Source organism: Vigna unguiculata, unplaced genomic scaffold (genome assembly GCF_037176805.1).
Source record: "Vigna unguiculata cultivar grain cowpea cultivar isolate G323 ecotype 2 unplaced genomic scaffold, ASM3717680v1 ptg000436l, whole genome shotgun sequence".
NCBI lineage: Eukaryota > Viridiplantae > Streptophyta > Magnoliopsida > Fabales > Fabaceae > Vigna > Vigna unguiculata.
Window position 1 is genome coordinate 37396 of NW_028197071.1, and position 14282 is coordinate 51677.

General features: G+C 32.3%; 2 non-coding genes across 2 annotated transcripts; both read right to left on the reverse strand.

The window, feature by feature from the left end:
- Positions 1-756: 756 nt before the first annotated feature.
- TRNAW-CCA (transfer RNA tryptophan (anticodon CCA)) lies at positions 757-830 on the reverse strand. The gene has a single exon. It is a non-coding gene; the product is annotated as a tRNA-Trp (tRNA).
- A 165-nt stretch (positions 831-995) lies between these two features.
- Positions 996-1069, reverse strand: TRNAP-UGG (transfer RNA proline (anticodon UGG)). The gene has a single exon. It is a non-coding gene; the product is annotated as a tRNA-Pro (tRNA).
- Positions 1070-14282: the final 13213 nt, after the last annotated feature.

The window sequence follows — 14282 nt, forward strand, 5'->3', positions numbered from 1 at the left end:
AGAAGTATGTTGATTTGAAATCACAGGATGGGTAGATGTAACAGATGAGGAATTTATTTCTAAATTATGTTACTCTATTTCTTTTTTTTTTTTTCGTCTCTAATAATTGAATTTATTGAGGAATTGCCAATTTTGAATTGTATCTTTCAAGTAGGATTTTTTATCTTCTTTTTTCTCTCAAAAATGGAAATTTAGGGAAGTGCTTTATAAACATATGTATAAAAAGAACGAACATATTTCATTTAGTTTCTATATGCCCACTATCACTAGTTATTTCGGTTTTTTACTATCGGTTTTAATTATAACCTCGTCTCTATTTATTGGTCTTAGTAAAATACGACTTATTTGATTTGTAATTTTGAGAGGAATAGTAAATTTTGGTATAAGACATTCTAGAATTCCTTACTATGTCAATTTACAATTCTCGATCGTTGAGATTTATGATCAATACAGATTTATGTTTAAGGCTAGATATTATATTACCTTTCTTTTTACTTTTCGAACAAATAAAAATGATTGAAGTTTTTCTATTTGGAATCGTGTTAGGTTTAATTCCTATTACTTTGGCTGGATTATTTGTAACTGCATATTTACAATACCGACGAGGTGATCAGTTGGATCTTTGATTCATTAATGTCTCTTTTTTTGTGATTCCCTATTTATTTAGTTTAATCCTAATCGACAAGGATAAAATTCAGACTTTCTTTTGAATGTTCAATTATTTCAGTGTAATTATCAGGCGAATAATACTAGAATCACGCTCTGTAGGATTTGAACCTACGACATCGGGTTTTGGAGACCCGCGTTCTGCCGAACTGAACTAAGAGCGTTTTGTTTTCATAAAATTATATGATCCAAATCCATTTTGCATATAGATATTCAGTATGTATGTTCAATTGGAATTCGTCTTCACAGGTTCCCGGTTTATTGCTCATCTCATAGAATATGGAATATTATAGAATACGGAATATCATAGAATAAGTAATTGTTAGGGATAGGGATGACAGGATTTGAACCCGTGACATTTTGTACCCAAAACAAACGCGCTACCAAGCTGCGCTACATCCCTTTTCCATTTGTTTATAGTGTTATTGTAAAGAATCTTTGTCTTGTTTTCCACATTTTTCTCTGTTGATATATATCAACAGAGAAAAAATACTTAAATAATAAAAAGAAAGGAGGATTTGAAATGCGAGATCTAAAAACATATCTTTCCGTGGCACCAGTAGTAAGTACTTTATGGTTCGGGGCTTTGGCGGGTCTATTGATAGAGATCAATCGTTTTTTTCCAGATGCATTGATATTCCCCTTTTTTTAATTTTAGTTATTGACACGGGAAGGGGTGAAGAAGATGAAAGGTCCAATTATATATTAAATATGTGTAATTAACCTACTCTTCTTTTTTTTTTTTTTAGGAAAGATAAAGACGAAAGATTAAATTGGCCTCATTGAAATTCGGAGTGACACTCGGGATCGGGATCTGGTCCAGGCTTCAATGGAATTGAATTATTAATTCAATTCCTATGAAAAAGAAAGTGAAAGCAGAAATCCATAGGTTGGGGCAACAATATCATAAAAAATACTTTAAAAAAACGAAAATACTGGCAATTTGAAACGAAATATAGTTACAGATCCTTGTATTCTTTTTGTACTAGATTCAATTAAATTGGAACGAAATCTTTCATAATTTTTCGAATTCTTCTTTTTTATCTTATCTTAGTTGTTTTCATCTTTTTCTTAGATTCTTAGATTCGAATCCGAAAAGAGTTATAAGTGAATTAAAAACCCAAAGGAGGGTCATGTCCAAGGGTAAAGATATCCGAGTAAGTGTTCTTTTGGAAGGTACTGGTTGTGATAAAAAGAGTCTAAATAAGGAATAAAGCGGTATTTCTAGATAGATTACTAACAAGAATCGACACAATACGCCTAGTCGATTGGAATTGAGAAAATGATGTCCCCGTCGTTATATAACAACATATGCTAAAGAAGAAAAAAAATACAAATCCTTTATTATAATTATATTTATTTAAATCAATGTTATTTTTGGAATAGGAATAAATAAACTATGGAAAAACCTAAGCGACTCTTTATTAAATCCAAGCGATCTTTTCGTAGACGTTTGCCCCCGATTCAATCGGGGGACCGAATTGATTATAAAAACATGGGTTTAATTTGTCGATTTATTAGTGAACAAGGAAAAATATTATCTAGACGTGTAAATAGATTGACCTTAAAACAACAACGATTAATTACTGTTGCTATAAAACAAGCTCGTATTTTATCTTCGTTACCTTTTCTTAATAACGAAAAACAATTTGAAAAAAGCGAGTCGACTGCTAAAATTACTCCTTTAAGAAAAAAAAATAGAAATTAAAAATTCGAAATCCAATTTGAATTTAGATTCGAATTAAACATGGATTGATGTTTTGTTCAAAATTAGGATAATTCCATTTGATTTTTTTGTTGGAATAAAAAAGATAATAGGTAACGAAGAATAATTTTTTAAGCATGGTTGTTTATTTTGATAGCTTTATCGTATGATAAAGCTATCAAAATAAACAAATTTCTAGTCTATACCTTCCTGCAGTAAATAAGGGGTTTTAAGTTTTTATGATATTATCGGCAATCATAAAAAGACAATTCTCTTTTAATATAGCAATTTGTGCAACTATTTTACGATTAAGAAGCAATTGCTTGGTGTATAGACTATTCATTAAATTATTATAAATATAAGATACTTTTTGATTCTCGCGAATTACTGCATTTATTCGACTAATCCATAAACCACGAAAATCTCTTTTTTTCCTATCTCTATCCCGATGAGCCGAAACTAAAGCTTTCAATTTCTGTTGAGTAATAGTTCGGGTAAGTCTTGAATGAGCTCCGCGAAAACTTGATACGAATAAACGAATTTTTGTCCTCCGTTTGTGAGCTATATATCCTCGTTTAATTCTGGTCATTTAATAAATGATATTTTCAGGAATAACTTTTTCATTTTTCAGTTATTCTTTTTTTCTTCCTAGTCTATTAATAACAAAAATGGATTCTTCCGATGTATAAAAAAAAATTCCAACGGCTCTTGCTACTATAACCGCCCCAACCACGATTTTTTATATTAAACATTTAACCTCAAAATCAGAAATTGTATAGATACTAGATATCAAATAAAATAAAAATAGTAAATGAAATAGGACACATATTTTTATAATGAATTGGTGGGTTCCTTCGTTTCTATGATTTTTTTTAGAAATGACCAGGTCCTCTCTATACACCGGAGCCTTTTTATTTTCATTTTTGATTCATTTAATGAATGTTATTGTTAACTTGTACAGTTCACACTCTGTGGCTCTACCCATGCAATATTGAGTAAGTAGGTTTTTTCACAACCAAATCTAATTCTATAGTAACGGTATTTAATTATGAAAATTTGCTGGGTAGCTGACCCTCTTATTCCATTCTTACAAAATCCATCAAAATACATTCATTAAGGACATACTTTATTTTTAATTGAAATAGTATTTTCTCCGCTTAACGGGTAACTTTTTTTTGTTACCGATGGGAAAGTCCTTCTCATATGAAATTGCAAATGTGTATTATTGGTTTTGCACCAATCGAAACCATAAATTTTATACAAGATAGAAGAATGTAAAGAATTATATAATTATATAGAAAAGAATTATATATTAAGTTAAGATAGTGTGAATGCTAGTTTTTGCATTCACACTATCTTAACTGATTACCAATACTGAAAAATTTTAATTTGTTTTTTCTTAGTATTTAAGCTGAACGAGTCGCACATACACCCTGGTACACGTTCCTCGACGTTGAGGGCATCCCCGAAGAGCTGGGGATTTTGTGACGTTTCGGATTGGCTGTCTTGTGTTTCTAATAAGTTGTTTCATAGTTGGCATGGTAAGTCGTACTATATATATCTATATTTTTGTATAATGAGCAGGTTTAGATCTATCCTAACCGTGAATTACTTATATTCTATATTCCTTATTTATAGCCTATATTAATTATATATACTATATTAATAGATTAACTCTTAGAGATTTTATTTTAAAATGTAAAGTAAGATAGAGTAAAAAATTAAATTTCCAATCTTGTATTTAATTAGAATAACCTTTGCCACCAATTTTTTATTCAACTGCTACAAGATCTACAATTCCATGAGCTTGGGCTTCTGCTGCTGACATAAAAACATCCCTTTCCATGTCTTCCGATATAACCCATAAAGGTTTGCCCGTTCTTTGTACATAAACCCTTGTGATAGTTTCACGCATTTTCAGTAGCTCTTCCGCTTCCAGGACAAATTCTCCCGCTTGTGCCTCATAAAAAGAACTAGCAGGTTGGTGGATCATTACCCTGATTATATCACTTAAGTAGTATTTCCCTTATCTTGATAAATCTTTTTAGAATTCTTTTTACTATATTGGTAGATTGCTAAAGATTGTCTTTATTCCCAAAATAAAGGTAACAGAAAAGGGACAAAGACAAATAAGATAAAGGGCAAAAAGTATATTCAATAACCGTACAAGCATTTTCTGCGTATTGATGCATACGGCTTTTGTACTTATGCAATTCATTTTTTCCTCTATGGATAGAGTAGAGTATTTTCTTCGATGAATTTTGTTTCTACATTTACAAATTTCTTTTTTTCTATCAAAGAAAAAGAAGTACAAAATCTACTAGGTCTTTTGGATCCGGATCCTTAAATAATAAACAATAGAATAACCAACTTTCTTTTTGAATCTATTTTTAAATACTACGATGGTTCCGTTGTTTTTTATATCATTTTGGTATTCAACAATCCAAAAGTTTCTTTTTTTTTTCATATATTAAGTTTTCTTCTGATTCAAATAAAAATTGTTACAAGCTTTCTGGTATGAAAAAAAACAAAAAAGTATGCGACACTACTAAAATGAAACTAGGTTTCTTATAGATCAGATAAAATGGAAAATACCCTCTTTTTCATACTACTCTTTCTATATATAATTAAATGATTCAAAAAAATTGCATATGGAATTCAAAATACCATGCTATTATTACTTTGGTTTTTATGGCGAAGGTATAGTATATATAGATAGATATCTATTCTATATATTCTCAAAGAAAAGAATCATTGGCGCCAAGCGTGAGGAAATGCAAGACGTTTGGTAATTGTGCCTCCTGCCAAAAGAAAGGATCCCATTGAAGCAGCTAATCCCAGACATACTGTCTGTACATCTGGTTGTACAAATTGCATAGTATCATAAATAGCTATTCCAGGTATTACCCACCCCCCCGGAGAGTTTATAAACAGAGACAATTCTTTATTCTCTTTCTCTATGCTCAGATATATCATAATACTAATAAGTTGATTCGATATTTCACTATCAACATCTTGACCTAAAAAAAGTAATCTTTCTCGATAAAGTCGATTGATTAGGATTCCATTTTTTCCTTAAAAGCCGTACATGCACCTTTTGATGCATACAGTTCATCAAAAATTATATAAGCAAAAAAGGAATCAATGTGTCGATTTTAATCTTTCTCTTTTTCTAATGGATTTCTTCGAACTAAAAAAAAAGAAGAATATACTTAATTTAGTGAACTATCTTCTCATTGATGTATTGCTTTCATCGAGATCGAAGCCGAATCACAATGTAATTTTCTTGTTTCTGAATGGACTTTTTCAATTCTTTTAGGTTTCTTTTCTACTCTGAGTAAAGATCTGCCCGATTTGGATTTGCACATATAGAACAAATAGTCCAAAACTATGTATTTTTGTTAGAACTTCTTCCTTTTCTGAATTTATTAATGTTTTTTGTAAAATACAATATATAGATATGATAGAAGTAGTGATCGTAGAAATATTACCAATTGGTTTTTTCTACACAGAGCCTGGGTACTTGATTTTATTGGTCCAATTAAGCCAACCATAAATTATTCATAATTTCGAGTAATAATCTGGAAATTTTATCTAAAAATGAAAAAATCGATAGAATAGTACTTCATTACACTTCACGCTCCCCATTTTTTTATCTTTATGATTTCATCATTCTCTTTTGGGGGTGAAAGCGGGGATATCTCGATCGGGGAGAAAACGGGTAAATCCCATATAACCTACTATATCTGACAAGTCGCACTATATATCAACCCAAGATGCATCTTTATCCCCGGGGTTCGAAAGGGTACTCTTGGAACACCAATGGGCATAAAATGGACAAATAATAAAGTCATATATCTCACTTTAGTGTGGAAACGTAAGAATTAGCTTATCGTGTTAAAAAAGATTTACTTGATTTTATATTAATATTGCTTTTTTTTATAAAAAAGAAGACTAAATAAAGTCGAGTTGTTATAAATGGGTCATTGGGGTGATAAGCGAATATGTCTGCATTTACTTATTTAAATAGTCATAGAGAAAGTTGTCACCCCTTTCGTCTCCCCACCATTGCGTATTGTTACTTATCCGGTATAGAATAAATCTGTTTCTTTGATTTCGACAAATATGATTGTTCCATTTTCCAAGAGAATCTACTGAAAGGCTATATTCATTTTTTTCCAGTGCAATAAAGTTACATAGTGTCTATTTTTTGTTGAAGGGGTATTTTTTCATGGTTTACCTTGGTATCGTGTTCATACTGTTGTTTTAAATGATCCGGGCCGTTTGCTTTCTGTTCATATAATGCACACAGCTCTAGTTGCTGGTTGGGCCGGTTCGATGGCTCTATATGAATTAGCAGTTTTTGATCCCTCTGATCCTGTTCTTGATCCAATGTGGAGACAGGGTATGTTCGTTATACCTTTCATGACTCGTTTAGGAATAACTAATTCGTGGGGCGGTTGGAATATCACAGGAGGGGCTATAACGAATCCGGGTATTTGGAGTTACGAAGGTGTGGCCGGAGCACATATAGTGTTTTCAGGCTTGTGCTTTTTAGCGGCTATTTGGCATTGGGTTTATTGGGATCTAGAAATCTTTTGTGATGAACGTACTGGAAAACCTTCTTTGGATTTGCCAAAAATTTTTGGAATTCATTTATTTCTTGCAGGGGTGGCTTGTTTTGGTTTTGGCGCATTTCATGTAACAGGATTGTATGGTCCCGGAATATGGGTGTCTGATCCTTATGGACTAACTGGAAGGATACAATCCGTAAATCCCGCGTGGGGTGTGGAAGGTTTTGATCCTTTTGTTCCGGGGGGGATAGCTTCTCATCATATTGCGGCAGGAACGTTGGGCATATTAGCGGGTCTTTTCCATCTTAGTGTGCGTCCACCCCAACGTCTGTATAAAGGATTACGTATGGGAAATATTGAAACTGTCCTTTCTAGCAGTATTGCTGCTGTCTTTTTTGCAGCTTTTGTCGTTGCTGGAACTATGTGGTATGGTTCAGCAACAACCCCCATTGAATTATTTGGTCCTACTCGGTATCAATGGGATCAGGGATACTTCCAGCAAGAAATATATCGAAGAGTTGGTGCTGGGCTAGCCGAAAATCAAAATTTATCAGAAGCTTGGTCTAAAATTCCTGAAAAATTAGCTTTTTATGATTACATCGGAAATAATCCAGCAAAAGGGGGGTTATTTAGAGCTGGTTCAATGGACAATGGAGATGGAATAGCCGTCGGTTGGTTAGGACATCCCATTTTTCGAGATAAAGAAGGACATGAGCTTTTTGTACGTCGTATGCCTACTTTTTTTGAAACATTTCCAGTTGTTTTAGTAGATGGGGACGGAATTGTTAGAGCCGATGTTCCTTTTCGAAGAGCAGAATCGAAATATAGTGTCGAACAAGTAGGTGTAACTGTTGAGTTCTATGGTGGTGAGCTTAATGGAGTAAGTTATAGTGATCCCGCTACTGTGAAAAAATATGCTAGACGTGCTCAATTGGGGGAAATTTTTGAATTAGATCGTGCTACTTTGAAATCAGATGGTGTTTTTCGTAGCAGTCCAAGGGGTTGGTTTACTTTTGGGCATGCTTCATTTGCTCTGCTATTCTTTTTCGGGCACATTTGGCATGGTTCTAGAACTTTGTTCAGAGATGTTTTTGCTGGTATCGACCCAGATTTAGATGCTCAAGTAGAATTTGGAGCATTCCAAAAACTTGGAGATCCAACTACAAGAAGACAGGTAGTATAACATTCTTTTGTTCTTTTCTACTTTTTTATAATTTTGAATTTCATATAAAGAACTAGATAAATCTTGATTGGAATCATTGCATTTATTCTTTTTTTTCTTTTCGAAAAGAGCCCCACCCCAAGAAACAGGTATGAAAGCTATAATTGTAAACCACGATTAAATTTATGGAAGCTTTGGTTTATACATTCCTCTTAGTCTCAACTTTAGGAATTATTTTTTTCGCGATTTTTTTTAGAGAACCTCCTAAAGTTCCGACGAAAAAGGTCAAATAATTTTTTATTATCTTAATTGAAGTAATGAGCCCCCAATAGGGAGGGCGCATTACTTCAACTAGTCCCCATGTTCTTCAAATGGATCTCTTAGTTGTTGGGAGGGTTGCCCAAAGGCAGTATATAAGGCATACCCAGTAAAACTTACAAGTAAACCAGATATAGAGATGGCAATTAGAGTTGCTGTTTCCATTATTTTAATTCTAAAGTTTCCAGATCACAATAGATCTATAGGATAAGATCCTTATATTTACAGCGGAATGGTATACAAAGTCAACAGATCTAAATGAATAAAAAAGAGTATTTATGGCTACGCAAACCGTTGAGGATAATTCTAGATCTGGTCCAAGACGAACTGTTGTAGGGAATTTATTGAAACCTTTAAATTCAGAATATGGTAAAGTAGCCCCGGGGTGGGGAACTACTCCTTTGATGGGTGTTGCAATGGCTCTATTTGCGATATTTCTATCTATTATTTGGAGATTTATAATTCGTCCATTTTATTGGACGGAATTTCTATCAATTAGATTCACAAGAATCGAGTAATTAGTTTATAGAAAGTGAAGCCTTTAGGTTTCTTATTGTTTCTTAGTCTATTCCATGTTGATGTGGTAGTTTGATCGTAGAATTTCTTTGTTTCTGTATTTCCGGAATATGAGTGTGTGACTTGTTTTAATTGGTCCTATTGAAAGTACAGAACATAAAATGGGTCTGTCATCTTGATATAGATGGTTTTATTCCGTCAGATATTTAATCTAGTATCTGGAGCACGGAATATAGAAAATAGATTCTAAAAATCTTAATACTATGATTCATACTAAATATTTAGACCTCGCAACTGGATTTAAAAACCTTTTCAAAGAGTTCTAAAAATATATTGAAAAATTTTGATTCTTTCAAGCTTCTCCAGTTTGTCTTTATTTTGAGCAAAGGACAAACCTTTCTTGAATTTTTTCATTATATTTTATCTATTCATTGAAGAAGTGATGATCCAGCAATTCTTACTCAGGGAATTTTTGGACTTCGATTAAAAATTGTTTGAATCATCGTGGTTCTAGTATGAATCTGAGGTTTTTTTATTCATTCATATGGTCCTAACAAGAGAATCCTTATCAATAATAAAAATTCAAGAATAAAGAAGACAGCAGTAAATTCACATTATACAAATAAAAAGAAGTAAAGAATATTCAAGAGGCCTTAAAAGATCACGATAAAGACGGGTGCGCCGACTTGATATTTTGGCATTATAACAAAAAAGAATAGCTTTCGGATTTTTATTTCTTTTTTATCGTAAGAGAAAATTAGAATCATAGGATTAAATAAAGCAGTTTCAAACTTTCTATTACGGATATCTGTTTTTGTTACAATCAATATTTGGGTATTTTTGTTTGAGCCGTACGAGATGAAATTCGCATATACGGTTCTCTGGGGGGGTTCCTTTGGGTTACCTATCTCAATAAAGTTTATGATTGGTTCGAAGAACGTCTTGAAATTCAGGCGATTGCCGATGATATAACCAGTAAATATGTTCCGCCTCATGTGAACATATTTTATTGTTTAGGGGGAATTACACTTACTTGTTTTTTAGTCCAAGTAGCAACAGGATTTGCTATGACTTTTTATTATCGCCCAACCGTTACTGAAGCTTTTGCTTCTGTTCAATATATAATGACTGAAGCTAATTTTGGTTGGTTAATCCGATCAGTTCATCGATGGTCGGCAAGTATGATGGTCTTAATGATGATTCTACACGTATTTCGTGTGTATCTTACAGGTGGTTTTAAAAAACCTCGCGAATTAACTTGGGTTACGGGTGTAGTTTTGGCTGTATTAACTGCATCTTTTGGTGTAACTGGTTATTCCTTACCTTGGGATCAAATTGGTTATTGGGCAGTAAAAATAGTAACAGGCGTACCCGAAGCTATTCCTGTAATAGGATCGTCTTTGGTAGAATTATTACGCGGAAGTTCCAGTGTGGGCCAATCTACCTTAACTCGTTTTTATAGTTTGCATACTTTTGTATTACTCTTCTTACTGCTGTATTTATGTTAATGCACTTTTCAATGATACGTAAGCAAGGCATTTCTGGTCCTTTATAGTGAATATGGGTCATAGATATTTGTAATCACTTCATTATCATTTTGTATTTTGGGGAGGATTTTTTTTCATTGCTACAATTATGGATTATAAAACAAAATAAAACATGTATTTAGATATTTTTCTTCAACTTAACAAAAATTGAATTTTTTTTACATACAAAAATAGTTGAAGGGAATTCTCCAAAAAAAATGGATTATGGGAGTGTGTGACTTGAACTATTTATTTGGCCGCGCAGATATATGACTTTATCTTATCTGCCACATTATAATTTACAATTAAATGTGTCTTTTTTCCAACCACCAAGCAAGGCTCTTACAGAGAGGGTAGGCTGGTTTTACTTGAAGAGAATCTTTTCTATGATCAGACTCGATTTTATTCTGCATCAACAGGCTCCATAAGATCCAGTAAAAGAAGTGATGTGATATAGTCTGAATTCTATATAGTATGACAACGCATTCATTTCCTATGCATTGATTTGATTTCTGATACTATTGGAGTGAACAAAGTAGATCTAAAGAACAACGCAAGTTAGGTTATATTAGTAACAAGTAAATTCTTTGTACATAAAAAGTATCAAGATTTTTTTTGATAGGATAACAATTGCAAAGTTTGAGATCACCCAGAAAGCATTATCAACTTGAAAAGTCTACTCGGGTATTGAGCGTTTACTAAAATTTACTTAAAAAGAACTTAATTTTTTTTTCAATAAAAAATGGTAACTTTGGAAAAAGAGAATAGAATCAAGTTTCTTTTATTATTTAGAATCTTCATATATGTGTGGATAACACATACATTTTTTTCTAGTTTATTCTATAGATACAGTTGAAGAAAAATTTGATTAGTGCTCGAGCCGGATGATGAAAAATTATCATATCCGGTTCTTTTGGAGGATGGATCTATAAGAATTCACCTATCCCAATAACAAAAAAACCTGACTTGAATGATCCTGTATTAAGAGCTAATTGGCTAAGGGAATGGGTCATAATTATTATGGAGAACCCGCATGGCCTAACGATCTTTTATATATTTTTCCAGTAGTAATTCTAGGTACTATTGCCTGTAACGTAGGCTTAGCGGTTCTAGAACCATCCATGATTGGGGAACCTGCGGATCCTTTTGCAACTCCTTTGGAAATACTACCTGAATGGTATTTTTTTCCCGTATTTCAAATACTTCGTACAGTGCCCAATAAGTTATTGGGCGTTCTTTTAATGGTTTCGGTACCTACGGGATTATTAACAGTACCCTTTTTGGAGAATGTTAATAAATTCCAAAATCCATTTCGCCGCCCAGTAGCAACTACCATCTTTTGATTGGTACTGTAGTTGCCCTTTGGTTAGGTATTGGAGCAACATTACCTATTGAGAAATCCCTAACGTTAGGTCTTTTTTAAAATTATAAGATTGGTTTCATTTTGAATTCATTTTGAAATAAAATATCATGACATCTGTATTGTATATCTAGGGAGAATTCTTTCTGAACCTACTAATCCCTAGATACATCTATTCCTTTTTAGATATATTCTGACCATTAGGATTTGTTCTAAATATTTAAATTACATATTTTGACCTTTCATTTTGAGTTTAGAAAAAAAATCAATTTGAAAAAATCCTATGTCAATAGATTTCAATTTTATGCAAAATACTTTTGTATTTTTAAAATGTCCAATATAGATTTTCCATCTTCTACGCGAAAATGTTCAAATTTCAGAAGGTCTTCTTGACTGTTATTCAAAAGTTCTAATAATGTATGAATATTGGATCTTTTGAGACAATTATAGATCCTGGGAGGTAATTCTAATTGGTCAATAAAAATAGATTTCAATGCTATTTCTTTTTTATTTTTCCTTAGTTTATCTTTAACCAATATATCATGAAAAGTAAAAAGGGGCAAAGTCACTTTGTCTTGATTTTTTTCTAATGAAAGTTATCTTCTTCTGCGTGTAAAAAGGGAAGAAATAAATCAATCAAATTTTGGGAGGCTTCATAAAGGGCTTCCTTAGGAGTTAAACTTCCGTTTGTCCATATCTCCAGAAAAAGTATTTCTTGTTTTTCATTCCCATTGACATAAGAATGAATACTATAATTTACATTTCGAACAGGCATGAATCTAGCATCTATATCATAACTTCCGTCTTGAAAGTTTTTTAATGTTTTTATACGATACCCACGATTTCTCTCAATTTTTAATTCAATACACAAATTAACAGGTTCTGTTACGTTGGCTATATGTTGTCTATTATCAACGATTTCCACCGAGGGTGGTAAAATGATGTCTTGAGCGGTTATATATCCAGGACCTTTGAAAGAAATCCATGCGTCCTGTGTTCCATACATATTACTTTTCAATACAATTTTTTTCAAATTCATGAAAATTTCATGTACTGATTCTTCAATACCTATTATGGTAGAATATTCATGTGGTATTTCTCTGATTTTACACGTGTGATACATGTTCCCTCTATTTCTCCGAGTAAAATTCTTCGGATTGCAATGCCTATTGTATCGGCTTGACCTTTCATAAGTGGGGACAGAATAAAGCGTCCATAATAAAGACGCTTACTGTCTATTCGTGATTCAACACATTTCCATTGTAGTGTCCGAGTAGAGACTCTTAATTTCTCTTGAACCATAGTAATTATTTGATAAAACTCTTGACTTGTTTTTTTCTCTTGAACTATTTTTAATGTTTATTTTTAGTTTTATACACGTCTTTTTTTAGGAGACCTACATCCATTATGTGGCATAGGAGTTACATCTCGTATAAAATTTAATAGTATACCACTTCTACGAATAGCTCTTAATGCTGCATCTCTTCCGAGGCCAGGCCCTTTTATCATGATTTCTGCTCGTTGCATGCCTTGATCCGATACTGTTCGAATAGCATTTCCTGCTGCAGTTTGAGCGGCAAAAGGTGTTCCCCTTCGTGTACCCTTGAATCCACAAGTACCCGCGGAGGACCAAGAAATCACCCGACCTCGTACATCTGTAATAGTCACAATAGTATTGTTGAAACTAGCTTGAACATGAATAATTCCCTTTGGTATTTTACGAGTATAATTACGCGAACCAATACGTACATTTTTACGTGAACCTTTTTTAGGTATAGATTTTGCCATATTCGATTATTTCAATACAATATTTCATTAAAAAAAAAAAAATAAGATAGATCTAGGGTATGGAGATATCCATTTCATGTCAAAAACGATCCTTTTCCAATTCTTTTCGAATTTGATATTCGATTTTTTCTATATTCTTTTTATTTGCTTTTGATTAATATCAAATACAATTTTTGAAATCAAAGTTAAAAGTTGAAATATCAATAATATTTAAAAAATGGATTTTTCATTTTCATAGAATAATATATATTCTAGATAATTTTATAATTTTCTCTCTTTTTTTATCTAGTCTATTTTTTTAGAAAGCTTCTGTTTGTTCAAATATTATCCTTGTCTTTGTTTATGTTTTGGATTGAAACAAATTACTATAATTCGTCCTCGTCTTCGAATCAATCGACATTTTTCACAAATTTTACGAACCGAGGCGTTTATTTTCATATTTTACATTCCTTAATTAGTTAATCCAAAATTGTGGAAGAAAATAAAGGTTCCTTACATTTTGAACGTCTATTTGAACGTCTATTAGTGGCTTTCTCAATAAAATAGAAAATAAAGTTGAGATTAAAAACATCCTAATTCAATTGAGTGACTTCTCTTTTTTATTTTCTTATCGTATGTCCAGAAAAAGTATTGGAAACATATTCTAGAATAGAAATAAAAATCCAAT